This window comes from Sminthopsis crassicaudata, chromosome 2 (genome assembly GCF_048593235.1).
Source record: "Sminthopsis crassicaudata isolate SCR6 chromosome 2, ASM4859323v1, whole genome shotgun sequence".
Classification (NCBI taxonomy): domain Eukaryota; kingdom Metazoa; phylum Chordata; class Mammalia; order Dasyuromorphia; family Dasyuridae; genus Sminthopsis; species Sminthopsis crassicaudata.
Window position 1 is genome coordinate 611,803,972 of NC_133618.1, and position 19,179 is coordinate 611,823,150.

The 19,179-nt window shown below is 34.7% G+C and overlaps 1 protein-coding gene across 2 annotated transcripts in view; it reads right to left on the reverse strand.

Moving 5' to 3' along the window:
- HPSE2 (heparanase 2 (inactive)) overlaps positions 1–19,179 on the reverse strand; it is a 703,263-nt gene that overhangs the window by 207,194 nt on the left and 476,890 nt on the right. The window lies entirely within an intron of this gene.

A 19,179-nucleotide genomic window follows, 5' to 3' on the forward strand; every position in this document is an offset into this window, starting at 1 on the left:
ATTCTTGATAACAAAGGAAAAAGAGAAATTCTTATTGGTTTTGTCAATCTTATTTGTAGAAACTTTCATTATGAAATGATTGAAATTTTATATACTTAAAATGCTTGTGCTGTGCTAGTAGCTATTTAATTTCTTAAAATCTATATGCGATTCTATCTTATAAATGAAGTAGGTTCTGAATAATATATACCTGGCAAGGTAGTTGGGGATGATTAATTAAACCTTCTGAACCTTAGACCCCAACTTAGGGACTCATTCAGCTTTTTTCTTTTCCCTCATTAATAACCATTCTAACTTCCTCCAGTAATGTACCCATTATTTATCACTGTCTCTAACAGGTCTGTCAATCTGTCACAAAGTGACATGGGATTAAAGAGTTAAGAAGAGAAATCAGAGGTACCCTTCACTTTACAGATGAGAAAAGAGAGAATGATATCAACTGAATGTTTTGTCCAAGGTCACATATGTAGTAAAGATCAAGGTAGATATTGGAGTCAAGATCTCTGACTTGAGACTATGAGGTTTTTTTTTTTTTTTTTACACTATGCTAGATGTGCCATGGATTACCATATTGAAATCATCCAATCTGTCTACTTATTCCTACATTCCAACTCTGTAAGGTTCTTTTGGTCTAGGAAAGGATTTCCCAGGCTGAGTCCTTTGGATTTCAGCATAATTAGCCACTTGTGTCTATTAGCCTTTTAAAATATTTAATGAGGAGAGTTGAGTGTTTGGAAGGGCAGCTGGTTCTGTTTACCCCTCCCTTTATTTTAAAAGGAAAAACCTTTGCCCCTTATTATCTGACCCCTTCTTTTATTTCAGGTAATTGCATTAGAGTCGACTTCCCAATGTTCAGGAATTTCCGCATCTACTTTGTCGCCTCCTGCTCTGTGGGGAGGATAGGACAGTCTGCTAAGAAATAATAATGGCCTATTAGAGGAAGGCAGATATTCCATTAAACTGGGGCCTTTCTTACTGAAGAGGGAGAAATCTCAGCAAGACAATAATTATGAGAACTATGTTAGACGTATAAAATCTACTCTGACACCTCTAACCTAAACCCAGTAAAAGACTGAAGAATCCCTATAAAGATTTATAAATGGGTATTAGCCCCTCCCCTAAAATTGCCTACCATGGGCTTATACTGAGAAGTAATAGTTCTTCCCATTCTCCCTCAGTGTTACTTTGTGAGAACTTTGTTTCTCTGTTCTCTCTTTTTAAAAACGAGATTGTCAACAAAAGCTTTGAAATTGTCAGTGCTGAAAAAAAAATTACCCAAGCATATATCTTATAAATAAAAAGCTATATAAATAAAAAAATAAATAAAAGTGAGACTCTTCTCAGAGTCCTGAACTGTGTGTACAAAACACTCTTAAGAGAGGGTAAGAAAGTTTAAAGAAAGCCTGAATTATTTCCTCAACTGCAAAATGAGATAATAGTTCAAGAGCATTTAAACTTTGTGTGTGTATGTATGTGTGTCTCAGACTCTTCTGGCAATCTTATAACACCCGGAGACCCCTTTTCAGAATAATGATTTAAAATGTATAAAAATAACACATATAGACTACAAAAGAAACCAATTATACTGAAACAAAGTTATTAAAATGTAAATACAACAATAACAATTTCATAGGCCCCAGATTAAAAAATCCTTGGACTAAATGTCTTGAAATTTTCATAATTGTTGAACTGCTAAATTCTGTGATTTTTCTTCCTAATTCTAATTCTCACAGTCTATGACTTTGAGTATAAAGGTTGAACACTTCAAAGCTCTTTCCCTCCCTCCCTTCATTACAGAAGGGGAGTGATTCTAGATATAGAATTCTGCATATATAATCAGATGTCATTGATATGTTCACTAGTTTTGCTGATTTATTCCTTCTTTATTTTTAATATTTATTACAAGAATAACTTATTGGGGAGAGAGGGTCAGAGAAATATATTTGGAAAGGAATATGATGTAAAGACTAAAGATTAATAAAAATAAGATTCTTTGTTTAAAAAGTAATTTACATATCCTTCCTGGCCCACTGAAATGTCTTCATTAATCATGTGTGCCTGACACATAGTAGGTATTTAATGAATGTTTTGTTGACAGATAAAATAAGATACAATTAAAGTTGGGATGTTAAAGAGAGAGATATGCTTTTGTGGCAACATGAATGATGTCACCTGATAATTATCACATTAAAATTCATGCTATATTAATAAGTCAGAGGATTCTCCATCAATTATATAAATATATATTATTATATCTTCTCAAAGCACTGAGGTATTATATAAAATCCAGTGCTTACCAAGTACCTGTCCAAGGGATTTATGCTCTATTTATTGTTACTAATGTCCTTTATGTACCATAATATGCCAAAGTGGCCCCTGATTTTTTTTTCTTTAACACATTTTACTGTTGAAATTGGAGGTGGAGTAAGTGAAGGGAAGCAAGAGAAGAATTATGTTCTAATGTTCTTTTCTGGCAGCCAAAGCAGCCTGAATATTATCCCCGGGGGAAGAATGCATGGATGTCAGCACCAGCAATACCATGGGTAAGGACATGGGTAACCTTTCAATATAATAGGACAATATCTGAAATTGTTCTGCACCAGGCATAGCTTCCTCCTCTAGTAATTAGCAAAGGCTTGTATAAAAGGTAGTTAAGACATTTAGGTTTTATTTTTAATGCCCATATGAAAAGAAAAACTAAATGCTTTGCAAAATGGCTTCAGGAACATAGCTCATCTTTCCACTTGTCCCATTGCCTCAGTTGGGTCTCACAAAACACAGGGAAATAAAAAAAAAGAAGGACCCCTGCCAAGATTTCAACCTGAGTCAGAAAAGCTTGTAAAACAATGATCCTCTCTGTTTCATGTAAGAAAAACACTTTAGCACTTTGTGAGGAAGCTCTCTGAGACAAATAGGGAGATTTACCCATAATTCTGTCCTCAACCCAGGAAGTGAGAATAGCAGATTACTAAGTAAATCTCTGTTGCCTGAATTTGTTATGCAAGGTTAAGGAGGAAAAACAAAACAAAACAAAGAAGTCCTCTTTAAGTCTGCAAACATTACAAGGTTCAGAATTACAGTTGCTACCCATGATAGAAGTATCAAATTAGAAAGTATATGAAAGAAGAAATGGTTGCCATTTTTTCTTAATTAGATTAAGAGATAGTGGAGAAAGAAAGATAAAAAAAATATATAAAACTAGAAACAAGAACTAAAAGTACACCACTACAGTAGTCTGAAGTGCAGAAACAAGCAGTTTAACATAATTCATTTGCCTCCTACAAAATGGCATCATTGTTATAGCACAATTATTTTAGAAATAACTTTTAGTGACATCTTTTGTTTTTACATAGCCTATATTTCTACCTTCATTCCTTCTTCACTTTTGTTCCAGATATCATCCCATATAAAAATTAAAAAAGAAAAAGAAGTGAAGGTGGGGGGATCAGCAAAAAACAAGTCTCAAACCAAAAAAGCCTGTTAATCTATAGCAATGTTTTATACCTTTAGACTGCCCTCACACTCTGCACAGTAGAATGAGGTGGAAATGTCTTTCATTTCTTATTTGGAGCCAATTTTGTTATTTGTAAATTTTCACCATTAATTTCAAATGTGTTGTGGCTTTTGTTCTTTCCATTTACATTTTTATAATTATTGTGTATGTTATTTCTTGGCTTTGCCTACTTTATTTTACATCAGTGTCATTACATATTTCTATGCATAATATTCGTGGTTTCTTAAAATACATATTGTTAATACTGTGTAATCCTTTTGAGAACTATTTGTTCATTTTAACCAACTACCCATTGAAAATGGTTCTTTGTTGAATATTCTGGATAGTTATTGTAAATATTTCCCCCCTCCCATTTAATAGTTTCTCTTATACTTAATGTATTTTGTTTGTGAAGAAACATTTCAATTTTATGTAAATAAAATTATCTATCTTATCTGTTGTGATCACCTTTAACTCTTATTTCATTAAACATTCTCTAGAATAAAACTTTGATTTAAAAAAAAGACACATTTCGAAATAATAGTAGGACAGGTGAAGGAGAATATATACAAAAAAAAAAGCAAAGTTCTTTTTAGGAAAAATGACTAGATCACTAATATTCATAATTAACTGTTGCCAAGGATGAACAAAAATGGTGGTGAATATGTTCCCATACTCATAAAATAAAAAGACCAAGGAAAGGAACAGGGTCATTACTTGAGGCTTAGAATAAACAATAATATTAGGTGACAGAGAAAAAGTAGAACTATTCAACTCTAATTTAGCTTCTGATTTTTCTTTAGATTAGACAGTACAGAACAACAACAAAAAGGGTAAAGAAGAAATAAAATCCAATAAAAGTAAGGTGATAAGATAATAGTTTATTGTCTATGATGAATTTAAGTCTCCAGGCTCTGAGCTTGGACACTGAAAAAACTAACAAATGCAGTGGCGAAACCACTGGCAATGATGAACAGAACTTAATTACAAAATCATAGAATGCATTATTAAACATCTGAACAATGAACATCTCAAAAAAAGTGGTGATCACAAAGACCCCCAGAGCCCTCTCATCTAACCCCTTTATTTCACAGATGAGGAAACTGAGGCCCAGGAAAGTTAAATGACTTGCCCAGGCTCACATAGGTAGCAATATCAGAAATGATATTTGAACCCAAGCCTTCTGACTCTTGTCAGGGCCCTTTCTATTATACCATGAAGGACATGGAAAATTAATCTCATTTAATTTGTTGACAGACTGACTAGGTTTGTGGATTGGAGGAGTATATTTGTGTACATTATTATTCAATTTGATGCCATAAAACTGACCTAGACTTCAGCAACATGTTTTATAAAGCTTCTCAAGTTTTCTGGGAAAGCTAGGTAGTATAGCAGAGAAAGTACTAAAGTCAAGAAGATTCATCTTCCTGAGTTCAATTCTGGCCTCACTTACTAGTTAGTTATGTGACTCTGGGAAGTCACTTCACTCTGCCTCAATTCCTTATCTGTAAAACTAACTAGAGAAGGAAATGGCAAAACACTCCAGTAACTCTGCTAAGAAAATCCCAAATGGAGTTGTGGATAGTTGGACATCAATGGAAAATGACCTAACAGCACAAATTCATGCTAAGCTTCTAAGTAAGATGAAGAATGCTAAATGATAATAGAGCTCAATGGCTCTAAAACTCATTGTGAATAGATCCAAAGCCTGGCTATTAACAAACTGAAGTCAAGGTGGAGGAGTCTCTAGGACAGAGATTCCAGGACCTATCCCTCAGTCAGTCAAATGATATGCAGGGCACTGGGTTAAGTTCTAGGGATTACAAAGGCAAAAGTGAAATAACACTGTGCTGAAAAGACTAGAAAATCATCCCCAGGATAATACATCATGATCAAGTAGGATTTATACCAGGAATGCAGGGCTGGTTTAATATTAGGAAAACTATCAGTATAATTGGCCATATTAATAACCAAATTAACAAAAATCATATGATCATCTCAATAGATGCAGAAAAAGCATTTGGTAAAATCCAACATCCATTTCTATAAAAACACTTCAGAGTATAGGAATAAATGGACTTTTCCTTAAAATAATCAGTAGCATCTATTTAACACTATCAGTAAGCATCATATGTAATGGGGATAAACTCCAACCATTCCCATTAAGATCAGGAGTGAAACAAGGTTGCCCACTATCACCATTACTATTCAATATTGTATTAGAAATGCTAGCTTTGGCAATAAGAGTGGAGAAAGAGATGAAAGGAATTAGAGTAGGTAATGAGGAAACCAAATTATCACTCTTTGCTGATGATATGATGGTATACTTAGAGAACCCCAAAGATTATACTAAAAAGCTATTAGAAATAATCCACATCTTTAGCAAAGTTGCAGGATACAAAATAAATCCACATAAATCATCACCATTCTTATATGTCACTAACAAAATTCAACACTTAGAGCTACAAAGAGAAATTCTACAGTAACTACCAATAGTATAAAATATTTAGGAATCTATCTGCTAAGGGAAAATCAGAAACTATATGAGCAAAACTACAAAACACTTTGCATATAAATTAAGTCTGATCCAACCCACTGGAAAAATATTAAATGTTCTTGGATAGGACAAGCAAATATAATAAAGATGACAATACTACCTAAACTAATCTATTTATTTAACACTATATCAATCGGACTCCCAAAAAACTATTTTAATGACCTAGAAAAAATAATAACAAAGTTCATATGGAAAAACAAAAGGTCAAGAATTTCAAGGGAATTAATGAAAAAAAAATCAAATGAAGGTGGCCTAGCTGTACCAGATCTAAAATTATATTATAAAGCAGCGGTTACCAAAACCATTTGGTATTGGCTAAGAAATAGACTAGTTGATCAGTGGAATAGGTTAGGTCCAAAGGACAAAATAATCAATAACTTTAATAATCTAGGGTTTGACAGACCCAAGGACCCCAGCTTTTGGGATAAGAACTCAATGTTTGACAAAAAATTGCTGGGAAAATTGGAAATTAATATGGCAGAAACTAGGCATTGACCCACACTTAACACCATACACCAAGGTCAGGTCAAAATGGGTTCATGATCTAGGCATAAAGAATGAGAATATGAATAAATTAAAGGAATAGAAATTAGGATAGTTTACCTCTCAGACCTGTGGAAGAGAAATGAATTTATGTCTAAAGAAAAACTAGAGATCATTATGGATCACAAAGTAGAAAACTTTGATTATATCAAATTGAAAAGTTTTTATACAAAGAAAACTAATGCAGATAAGATTAGAAGGGAAACAATAAACTAGAAAAACAGTTTTACAGTCAAAGGTTCCAATAAAGGCCTCATTTCCAAAATATATAGAGCATTGACTCTAATTTATAAGAAATCAAGCCATTCTCCAATTGATAAATGGTCAAAGGATATGAACACACAATACTTAAATGAAGAAATTGAAGCTATTTCTAGCTATATGAAAAGATGCTCCAAGTCATTATTAATCAGAGAAATACAAATTAAGACAACTCTGAGATACCACTACATACATGTCAGATTGGAAAAGAATGACAGGGAAAGATAATGCAGAATGTTGGAGGGGATGTGGGAAAACAGGGACACTGACACATTGTTGGTGGAATGGTGAATACATCCAGCCATTCTGGAGAGCAATTTGGAACTATGCTCAAAAAGTTATCAAACTGTGCTTACCCTTTAACCCAGCAGTGTTACTACTGGGCTTATATCCCAAAGAGATCTTAAAGAAGGGAAAGGAATCTGTATGTGCAAGAACGTTTGTGGTAGCCTTCTTTGTAGTGGTCAGAAACTGGAAACTATGTAGATGCCCATCAGTTGGAGAATGGCTGAATAAATTGTGGTATATGAATATTATGGAATATTATTGTTCTGTAAGAAATGACCAACAGGATGATTTCAGAAAAGCCTGGAGAGACTTACATGAACTGATGCTGAGTGAAATGAGCAGAATTAGGAGATCATTATATACTTCAACAACAATACTATATGATGATCAATTTTGATGGATATGGCCATTTTCAACAATGAGAGGATCCAAATCAGTTCCACTAGAGCAGTAATGAAATGAACCAGCTACACCCAGCAAAAGAACTCTGGGAGATGACTATGAACCACTACATAGAATCCCAATCCCTCTAATTTTGTCCACTTGCATTTTGGATTTCCTTCACAGTCTAATTGTACACTATTTCAAAGTCCGATTCTTTTTGGACAGCAAAACAACTGTTTGGACATATATACATATATTGTATTTAATTTATACTTTAACATATTTAACATGTATTGGTCAACCTGCCATCTGGGGGGCAGAAGGAGGGGAAAAATTAGAACAAAAGGTCTGGCAATTGTCAATGTTATAAAATTACCCATGCATATATCTGGTAAATAAAAACTATTAAAAAAAAAAAAGAAATAACGCTGTGCTGGTCAATATATATACGACTTAGATGAAGGTAGATATACTGATCTTAAGACAAGTGCCCTATGCAAAATTTATAGTGAAGATAGCTATTACTGAATTTTAATTATTTCAGGGTTCCTAATTATAGCATTTACATGCTACATTACATGATAAAAAGGAAAGCTCATCTGGCCTATGTTGTCAAGCTGTATAATGGAAAAGAGGGAAAGAAAAGCATGGCCATATTCAGTGAGAATATCTCTCTCCTGTTCAAGATCGTCCTGATAAAGGTCAGATAACCAAAAAATAAGAGAAAAAAGTATGTTTAGCCACCAGAATACTGTGTGTTCCCAGAAAAGACTCTTTTCATTACTCTTCTCTGCATTGCTTTTCTTCCTCACAAATGAAGCCCTTATCCCAAATTGTGCTGAAGACGATCTATGGAGTCCCATTCTCCTCTATCCAGTTAACTTTCCATTCCTGTTGACTCACATGTTTTTTCTTTATAAAAAGCAGTACAAGGAAGGATAACCAAACTCTTAATCTCTAGTCTGTTTTGAAAGGATTTCCCCTTGAGGGAATATGTTAGACACTTCCATGTTTTCCTAGGGCTGAAATTGGCCTTTGGAAGTTCCATAGCAGCCAAGAGTCAGTTTGGGTTAAGCAATTAATATGGTCGTGGTCACTGGCATTTACAGAGCCTCCTTCTGAAAAGATGACCAAGTGCTTCATTATTTTCTACAAAGCCTTTAAGGGTTCTTCTGGAAAGACTGGAGGCAGGCATCATTTTTCCACTTTCAAAAATGAGGGAGAGAAAAGGCCAAGTTTTTATTTCATGCTGGACATCAAGAGGTACTTCAGCAGAGATTTTTATGAACTCTTATAATGAGAAAGTTTAGAGATCACCTATCTGTCCCTTTGACAGAGAAGGGAGGCACAGGGAGGGAAATAACTTGATGAGAATACTGGACAAAAGCCCAAATTCACTGATTCTGCTGATTTTTTATTATGGTCAAGATGGGACTGCCTATATAATTAAAAAGATATTAAGTGATCCTCCTGCTAGAAATCTCTCTTCTACCCAAGTTCCTGAAACTCTATTATTAGGCAGTCATTCATTTATATTATACATCATATTTTCTAGATAGGCCATAAAACCTCAGTCTCAGAATCTTACATACAAAAGGGATGGTAAGCTAAAACAAGTTAAATGTCTTCATAGGCCCATGACTTCCATTGGTGTAACGAATTCTCCCCACCAATGTGAAGTAGTAATTGTTCTGCAGCTTGCAGTTTTACAGAGTTGACTTAGGCCTAAGGGATCAAATGATCACTCTGATAATATGAGTCAAAGGAAGAATTGGAAGTCAGGTCTTCTTGACGTTAAGATTAGGCCTCTATCTAAAAAGACTGAACTTCTTACTTATAATCATTATCATTGGTCATCATTAGAAATAAGATTATTGTTCCATCTGTTCACCTTAAAAATGAGAAACTAAGTCCAGAGAGATCCCTTACCTTTTTATGATCACAAGCCTATCACACATTCATGGCAAAGTCAAGACTAGAAACCAGTTTTCCCATTTCTTCAAATTATATCCATTTTTCCCCACCATGTCACAATCTTTTAAAGTATAAAGACTTGTAGGAGAGTTATGGAGAAATTTTAGGTAGGCCCTTATTAGTGAGAATAATAAATCTCATGAAGTGGTCACATTATTTGAATTTGCATTATATTAAGTTAGAATTATATGTAAAATATGATCATCTGTTCTAGTTCAATGGAAACGTTGTTCCCCCATTTTTCAATCATATCTAATTCTTCATGATCCCATTTGGGTTTTCTTGGCAGAGATACTGGAGTGGTTTGCAATTTCCTCTTCCAGTTCATTTTACAGATGAGGAAACTGAAGCAAATAGGGTTAAGTGCCCAGGGTCACACAGCTCTCTAAGTATCTGAAGCCAGATATGAACTCATGAAGATGAGTCTTTCTGATTTCAAGCACAGTACTTTATTCACTATGCTACCCGGTGGTCCAAAAATGCAGCATAAATTTGAAGACTGGATGCTTCATGGGACTCATCATTAATGTTAATTAAGACTGAGGTTATTAAGGAGAATAATTTTTTCCTTGCTAGTAGTTAAAGCACTGAGTATCTACAGGAAGTTAAGATTCATAAAAGGCAGGAAAAGGATGCTGACAGGGGTTTTAAGAGTTAGAGATTTGTCATAAATGAAAAGTCTAAGTTGAGAATATAAAAGCCACACAGAGCATATGAGGTTCTATAGTTCACAGAAGATTATTCATTTTTCAAAGGACATGTCAACTAGTAGCAGGAAGAATTGGGATTAAAGTTAAGAGATCTGCTTTATAGCCTGCTCTTGATATCATCTTATCATAAATGACAAGAATAGAACAATCGGTGTCAAAAGGCAACCTGGAAAGCTTTACCTGCTCTATTCTAGAGCCAGCAGCTGGTCCCAAATCTTGGATCAGTATTTCTCAACACAAACTATGGGAATCAGAGTGATCATAAATTTAGAGTTGGAAATATACTTGGGGACCTTTGGATCCATTTCTTTTATTTTTGAGGATGAAGAAAGGGAAGCAAATAGTTTCAATGACTTTCACATAGTTGAATTCATATTTTCCTGACTCCAGACCTGAAATTCTGTATACTGCTTAGCTGTCTAAGTTAAGGATAAATATAATAATACCTTGGCTCTATGCTGCTTAGACTATAGAATAATATAATAGTTAATCTCTCCATGATAGACTAAGCCAAACCCATTGCAGTAGTTCTCTCTGACTCTGGGGAGGGGATCAGGAGACAGTAGAAAGATAAACATGTTGCAGAAAGATTAAAAAATATAAGGAGGAAGAAGAAAGGGAGTTAGTAGTTTTGTAGATGTTATGCTAGAACATTGGTAGTCAACATTTTTTGAATCAGTACAAATCTATCATGAACCAGGAGTTGGGGGAATTCTGCCTTAGGTCATTGCTTCTCTCAATTACTTGATATTACAGTTCCAGAGAAGAAAAGCTGGATTTCCTTTCCCTCGAGCTATTCTATTATACCAAATAGCAATGCATTTTTCAAAATCTTGAAGGGGATTCAATCATTCTGCTCAGTTCCTTCTTCTCCCCAGTCCATAAAGACCCTAGTGAAATGGAAATAAGGTTTGAAAGAGGAAAATTTCCTCCCAACATTTAGCACAGTACATGGCACATAGTAGGAACTTTATAAATGTTTATTCCTTTCCCTTCCGCAATTCTTGTGAAACAATTTCCAAAAAGGTAAGAGGAAAAACAATGATATACATATGCATGTAGATATACATATGTAAACATAATCATATGTATATCTATCTGTACAGAGAGATTGAGAGAGGGGGGGAGGGAGAACACACTCAAAAGTTGTAAACTTCATTGAGTTCTCATGAGGTAGGGATCAAACTAATAAAATGGGGAAAGGCATTTACATACATACATATATATATATATATATATATAAATATATATGTATATATATATATATATGTATATATATATATATATATATATATATATATATATATTTAATTCAACAACCATTTTTGTGTAACCTCATCAAAACTAAGCTGTTCTGACTACTTCCAATTTTCTTCTTGGCTACTATGTCTGTTTGTTGGTTTATTTTTTTTAAAAGAAGAAATGAGAAGGAATTGGTAAGGCAGAAAAAAATAGGAGCACATGGGAAGAAAGGAATGGACATGTGTTAATGAGCCCTAGGGAGTCAACCAGGCAGTAATTCTCAGAGCAGAATTCTGACTGAAAATTTCCTCTTTAAAGCTGATGACAGTTTGACTTGTGAAACATTGCACAAGATTTGGGAATAATTTGTTCATTTGAATTGGGCACTTTTCTGCATCTCTGTATAAGGTGCCAAGTGCTACATGTATAATTTCATCCCGTTTTTATTTATAAAAACTAATTTTGAAAGGTTAACTACAGGGATGGGAATCAGAATTCTACCTTGAACCTTACTCTGTCATGTTTTTATTTTATGACTTGGACAAGTCCTTTCATATGGAAAGAATCATGAAGAATGGTTGGACATGGATGGGATGTGGGCTGTCTTAATGGAAGGAAATCAACCTTCTGGGGTCATTAGGACAAGTCCACCTCTTTCATAAAGCAAAACACATAAGGAATCTGAGACTATTAGACTAGGACACTAGAGTCCTAATTTGAGCTCTTTTACCAGTTTATTTTTGTGACCTTCACTCATCCTATCTGTCTCACATGACTGGAGGGGGGAATAACAAAACAAATAGGAGTGCCTAATATAAAGAAACTTATATTAAAAAGGCCTGACTCATTATCCAGGAAGGACAGAACAAGGTAGATTCAGACATCTGTTGAGTCTGTTTTAAAGACAGACTCTTTTGAAGGTTGGTAATCAGAGATACTGTGTCTGAATCTTAGTTCTACATAGTCTAATAGTCTTGTCACTTTGACTCACAGCTCTATCACTTGCAGCCCAATTGACCTGTCCTTGGCCTTATCATGTGCTGAGCCCTAACTCCTTCCAGGTTTGGTAGTGACAGGGCTCTGTTCCTTGAAGGGGAAATCTGGTTTCTCTCCACACACAGTACCCTGCTTTGTGATCTTGAGTACATCACATTTCCCCTTTGGGTCTCAATTTCCTTATTTGTAAAAATAGGAATAAAAAAACAAAAATAAAGAAAAAATCCACTTCTCATCATATGTTTCTTTAACACCCTTTCCATTGCCTTTTTTTAAAAGTTATTTCTCTTACGTAATGAGTTACTGCCTGCTCACACTCATCATGTACTTTTACCTTGAATTCTAATCCTCAATATCAATTCTAGGACATTCTAGGACTCCCAGGGACACAGTATCACTGAAAGAATATTTCTGTTAAAAAGCATCTCCTCCTCATTTCATTCTGGACCCAAGTGATTGTCCATTTGCAGTATCCATGCACACAATGTCAAGAGAACACAAAGAAGGCCACCTAACATATAATGTGGAGCCACATTTATGGGAAGGCACATGCAAGAATTTTATAGGATGGGCAGCAATGGATTACAATGGTTGGACTCTGCATCACTGGCAGGAGAGCGACCTGCTGACTCCAAAGGTGTTGTGAGGATGAAATGAGAAAGCATGTGAAAATGAGATGAAACACAATGTAATAGAGAGTACATACACTGAACTTAGCATCAGAAGACCTGAGTCTGAATTTCTGTTCTACCACTTATTAGCTATTTCAGTTTGATCAGGAGTTGCTTAATCTTTCTGAGGTTCAGTTTCTTTAGCTGCAAAAAATTAAAAAAACAATATTTTGTACCACCTCATTATCTCAATGGGTTGTTGCAAAAAAGGCATGTAAAATATAAAGACTTATTTAACGATCAATTGTTACTTTTATTCAAAAGCTATATAATCACTCCATCAATAAGTATTCATTAAATGCTTCTTGTATCCTAGGCACTGTGAGAAATGGCTAGAGTTAGGAACAACAAAAAAAAAAAATAAAAGACAAAAATAGTTCCTACCTTCAAGGAGCTTAAGTTTTTTTTTTTTTTTTCCTCTCTTTTTTTCTTTCTGAGGCTGGGGTTAAATGACTTGCCCAGAGTCACAGCTAGGAAGTGTTATGTGTCTGAGACCAGATTTGAACTCGGGTCCTCCTGAATTCAAGGCTGGTGCTCTATCCACTGAGGGAGCTTAAGTTTTAATGGAGAAATGAATATCAATTATAAAGTGCTATATATGCAGAAGATATTATAATATTTCATATCATAGTTACAAACTTATAAGTGATCTTCCCTTACCTTAAGGGAACTTTGAACAAGTCACTTTAACCCTGTTTACCTTAGTTTTCTCATCTGGAAAATGAAAAGGAAATGGCAAACCCCTCTAGTATCTTTGCCAAGAAAACACCAAGAGTTGATACTATTATCCCCATTATACAACTGAGGAAATAGAGACTGACCAAAGTTAAAGGACTTGCCGGGAGTCACACAGCAAGAAAGTAACTGATACAGGACAAGAATTCTGGTCTTCCTCAAGTCTAGCTTTCATCTCCCCACTCCACATGGGGTGCCTGTAAAATTTAACACATTTATTGTAGAAATGAGGAAATGAATGTTCAGGGAGACAAGTTTGTCTAAAGTTATATAATAAGTCCGGGGGCAAAGCTGCTATCAGAATCTAGTCTTTCTGGCCCCTAATCTGGAACTCTGTCTCTGCTCTTGACAATTCTCAGAGTAACTGGTGAAAAGGAACCACCGGGCTGAGCTCTGAACCTAGGCTAGAGCCGGTCTAATGGCCATTAACTCATCCCTGGCTGGATTCTATATCTCTGGCTGGGTGCAGAAGAGCCAAAGCTGATGAGGGGTGCTGAGCCCCACGGGACCACTTTCTTCTTAACTGGGCAGATGTCCATTTGCTCAGCCTCCAGGAGGACTTAGTATTGGACTTGCCACTGCAGTTCACTTCAGTGAATCACCTCATTTCTGGGGTGCACAGTCTTCTCCTCTGAAAAAGGAGAGCAACAGGCCCTTCACACAATAGCTCCTTTCCCAACTTCAATATTTTATTAAGGTTCTTGTGTCTAGGTCTAAGCATTATATTTATGATACATTATTATGTAAACGAGACCAACTGTGAATTTTAATAATTACCTCTACTTGTCTCTCAGTAGTCATTTACCTCTTAAGTGCTAACTATTCTGTACTTGAAAGTAATGACCTCATTTCTTAAAAAATATCCCATAATTCAGGCTTCTTGCTAAGTCACATTGCCCTTTCCTATTGCTACTCTAGAGGTGACTCTGATATAATTTATACGTGTTTATATAGCTCACCTGGTATTTTAAAGGACATTGCTAATAAGGGCTATGAATCAGTGTCTTATTTGCATATTTTGCCAATTATTTATGACTTGCAGAGATTTTTGCCAATGAATTCTGCCATTATCTTGTATCATCTATTACTTGCTGAACAGGCTGTGTACATAATGAATTTAATTAAATTCAATAGAAATGATGCTGATGAGAAGAAGACTACATAATTACATGCTAATGACAGCTATGTTTTTATAATGTGTGTGAGGATAAGAATTAAATTCCTCATCTAGTAACTTTGTCAAGGCAACAATCAAAGTACATGGATTCATAATGATCCTCCAAACTCTTATTGCTCATTTGTTTCTTTTCTTAAAATAATTTTCTCTATGACAATGTTACTAATAGTTCACATTTATAGAGCACTTTGCAGATACAAAGTACTTTTTATACATACTATCCTTTAGAATTTAATCTTCACAACAACCCTGTGAGATAAGAGGAGTAAGTAATATCATTCCAATTTCACAGACAAAGAAATTGAAGATCAAGGTGATCATAGGATTGTCCAGCACACACAATTACTATGTGATGAATATAGAGTTTGTAAGATAGGCCTCCCTACTCAAATCTTGGGTTCTTTCTATTCAATTCTATTAACAAACAATCTTCACTAAAACAATGTTAAAAAAAAAAGTAAGGATAATTGTTTGCCTCCTTCCAACTCATTCAAGAGCCCCAAACTTGAACCTTATGTAATTATGTGATCAGACTTGACTACTGATAATTTTTCTTCTTGCATTAACTTTATTTATAAATATATTCCTCTCCTCTGCTCAGACAGCCCTCATATAAGAATTAAAAAATAAAAAAGCAGTTCAGAGAAAACAATCAACATATCAATTAAGTCCTGCAGTATTATATATGCAATGTTTAATACTCATAATCCCCCAACTTGGCAAAGAAGCAAGTTGCTTCTAAATGCTTTTATTGCTAAGGCAAAAGTCATCTTTTTTTTTTTTCAAGAAGTATCCCTCACTGACCTAGAATTCCATATAATCCTATTGCTATTTAATGACTGTTGTTATTGCCTCATTCTATTTTGAAGAGGACCGATGATATCACAGGGATGATGTCTTGACTTGCATATGAATCAAACTTGATGAAACAGAGCTGCTTAATGACATCAGCCTTGCTCTCTCCTCCAAAGTCCTCATGGTATACAGCAGCAAAGCAAAGGTCAAGACGAGTGGAGATGGTGCAGAGTGAAGAGGGGGACCTTGGTCTTTCTAAATGAAGATCTTACCCAGGATTCAGTGTGTCTGAAGTGATGCTCATCAGTGGTAAACCTCATTAGGGGCAAAGGGAAAATTCTCTTCAGGACCTGACCTCTCATCAAAAGAAGAGCCCCTGACTGCTTGGGAGAAGGAAGGGGAATGATGGAAACCTTGGCAAGAAATAACCATTTTCCCTAGAATTTGAAATAAAGGAGAATAGGACAAATGGGTGCAGTTTGACACATGCAGCCGAGTTTTGAGACAGCAGATTTCCAGGGTTCAGAGTAAAGGCAAATGTGAAATCAGGGACGCTAATTCTATAGGGTAAGTCTCCTGAGGAGGGGCTGGGTGGCTAATGCTCAGGAAGAAAGTTTTGAAGATACATAAGTCAACAATTCTGAGGAAGACAAGAGAGAATTTTTTTTTTTTAACAGAATGATATGAGTGAAGCCCTTATGACCAAATGGTTCCATTTATTCTTTATCTTCTTGGTTTAAACTTTTATCATCTCAATTATTTCGATAGGAGTAGCTGAAGAATCTGTTTTGGGTTTCTGGTTTTCCTCCCTGTATGTGGGAACCTCTGTAGAATCCTATGGCATTGTCTCAGGCACACATAAGTTAAGTGACCTGTCCAAGGTCATACCATTATGTATCAGGGATAGGATTTGAACCTGGATCTTGTTGATTCCCAGCCTATCACTCTTTTAATTGGAGACTAGTGGAGCAGTAGATAAAGTGCTGTGCTTGGAACCAGAGAGTCCAGGGTACAAATCCATTTTCAGAAATTTAGTAGCTGTGTGACCTTGAGCAAGCACTTAATCTGTGTACTTCAGCTTCTTTAACTGTTAAATGTGGATGATAACATCTAACTCACAGAGTCATTTCAAGGATCAACCTATTAGCATAGCACCTAGTATACAGTAAGTACTATATAAATGCTTATGCCTTCTTTTTTTGTTTCCTCCTTCCCCTATAGTATCCAGTCAGTTCATTCTCTTTTGGTTTTAGTCAGCTCTAATTCTTCCTGAGTTCTTTATTTATCTTCCCTCTAATATTCTTCAGTCCATATGACTTGCAAATGAAATAATAATTCTATAATTCTACCTAATACTGAAAAAAGAAATTTCAGATTCATCTTTTGCTTTACTGCTGTTGTTTAAAAAAGAAAAAAAACTCTCATTATTAGTTATAAACTTCATATAATTGTAAATTTAAACTTTACTAGCAACCATTTACATTAAAATAAATGCTCTTATATGTTTAAAATGGCATAATTTTAAGTCCCTCAAAGTTTCCATTACAATTTTTTGGTCTGGTCATTTTCATTTATTTTTCCTCTTGTAATTAGTGTGTTTCTGCTATTATTTCTTTAAATTATTTCATAAAGATCTTTTAAGATTTCTTTACACTTGTAGATATTAAATGAATTATAGTATCATATTACATTAGTATCACTATAATAACATACTGCTTAACGATTAGGTTGACTCTAGTTTTTGGTTCATCTCTTTCTCAATTGCAAATAAAGCAGCTATAAAATTATTTGAACACAGCTTTTAAAAATAACACTATTAAGATATGGTGATTTACTTTGAGAACATAGTAAGCTCTTATTTGTCTACATTCTCTCTCTTACTGAATTTCTGTTCCCATTCTTTTAAATTTCCTCTCTCAATTTCTCTCTCTCTCTGTCTCTCTCTCTCTCTTTCTCTCTCTCTTTCTCTCTCTCTCTCTTTCTTTCTCTCTTTCTCTCTCTGTCTCTTGCTCTCACTCTCTTTCTCTAAAGTTAAAACTAAAAATAAAATAAGAAAAAAGTAGAAAAAGAAAGAAAAGGGAAAAAAGAAAAAGAAACACATAACAACAAAACCTTGTTATGTTCTAGCAGAACATCAGGGAAAAATCAAAATATGTAACAATAAATTTTCAAGAAACCATATATAATAATAGAAGAATAATTATAGTCATTACTGTCTATATTTTCTTTGCTTCCTTGTAGTTTTGTTCTTGGCTGTGCACTTTCTACTTTATTCTTTTCCCCCGTTTCATCCCTCCCTACCTTCCCTAAGCACGTTACAGTTAGGCATTGGTTTACATACATACACGTGTATGTGTGTATATATACACATACACATGTATGTATATGCATATATACACACATATGTCCATATGCACACATCCACATACATGCATAATACACCCATATATACACATACATATAGATGTGTATGCATATACTATAATATACATACATATACATATGTGGGGGTGTATAGATATTTAGACATCCTAACATCTTTTCTTAACTTTTGCATTTTATCATCAAATACCTTGAGACAGTTCCAATTAAATAGCTATCTATATCTCAGACTCAAAACATCCAAAATGGAACTCGTTGCTCTCTAAACCCACCTTCTTCTGTCTTCATTAGTTATACAAACCTGGGTAACTCGATTAACCATTTTCAGACTCAATTTTTTTTTCCTGTAAAATGGAGATAACTATAGAATATACTTCTCAAGATTGTTGGGAGGATCAAATGAGATAATATAAAGCTGTTTGCAAACCAATGTAAATATTATTATTATAAAAAGGACCTTTCTGGACTTAATACATACAGCTATCCACATTCTATATTTTAAGCATCCTGGACTACTGACTATTACCTGAACAAGTCAATCTCCTGTCCGCCTTTGCACAAACTCCCATAATTCATCTCTACCTTGTGGAATCCTTAGTTTCCTTCAAGATACCATTCAGTTGCCACCTTAGAATTCAAGCATTTGCTTATTCTCCACCTCTCTTTTCTGCTTGAAGTGACCTTGTATTAACTTATGTGTGTAAATATAGCATGCTTCATAGTGATGTAAGCTCCATGAGAGAAGGGGTTGTTACTTGCATCTTATTTATCCCTAGTAAATACTTCTTAGTAAATCAATGATGTTGATATTCTTTATAGTGGAGCAACCCTGCAATTCATTCTCATCTTAGTTGAGTCTTAGCCATTTTTTTACCTAAACCCACTAAAGAAGAGTTGTTCTATCTAAACAAGGACAAGTATTTTAATTAAAAAACATAAAACCCAGCAAACTGGAAGGTCTAAAGGTTGAA